Genomic DNA, 456 nt, shown 5'->3' with positions numbered 1-456 from the left:
ACAGTGGGGTATTGAAGTCCCCTACTATTAATGAGTTGGGATTAATCTGTCCTTAGAGGGAAGTTTATAATTAACTAATTATGAAGTTGGGCGCACCAGAGTTTGGTGAATATATGTTCATGATTGTAATATCTTCTTGGTTTATTGTTCCTTTGATCAGAATAAAGTGGCCCTGTTTATCTCTTCTGATTAGTTTTAGTTTAAAGTCTATTTTGTCAGATATTAGAATTGCAATGCCTGCTTTTTTCTTAGTACCATTTGCTTGGTATATTTTTTCCATCCTTTCACCTTAAGATAGTGCCTGTCTTTAAAAGTGAGATGGATTTCTTGCAGACAACAAAATGTTTTTTTTTCTTAATCCATTCACCTAGTCTGTGTCTTTTGACTGTGTGTTCAGTCCATTAATATTTAAAGTTATTAATGAAGATGAGTACTGAATCCTGTAATTTTTATTTC

This window comes from Nannospalax galili, unplaced genomic scaffold (genome assembly GCF_000622305.1).
Source record: "Nannospalax galili isolate Female #2095 unplaced genomic scaffold, S.galili_v1.0 scaffold180, whole genome shotgun sequence".
Taxonomy (NCBI): domain Eukaryota; kingdom Metazoa; phylum Chordata; class Mammalia; order Rodentia; family Spalacidae; genus Nannospalax; species Nannospalax galili.
Note: the sequence above shows the minus strand (reverse complement) of the source record.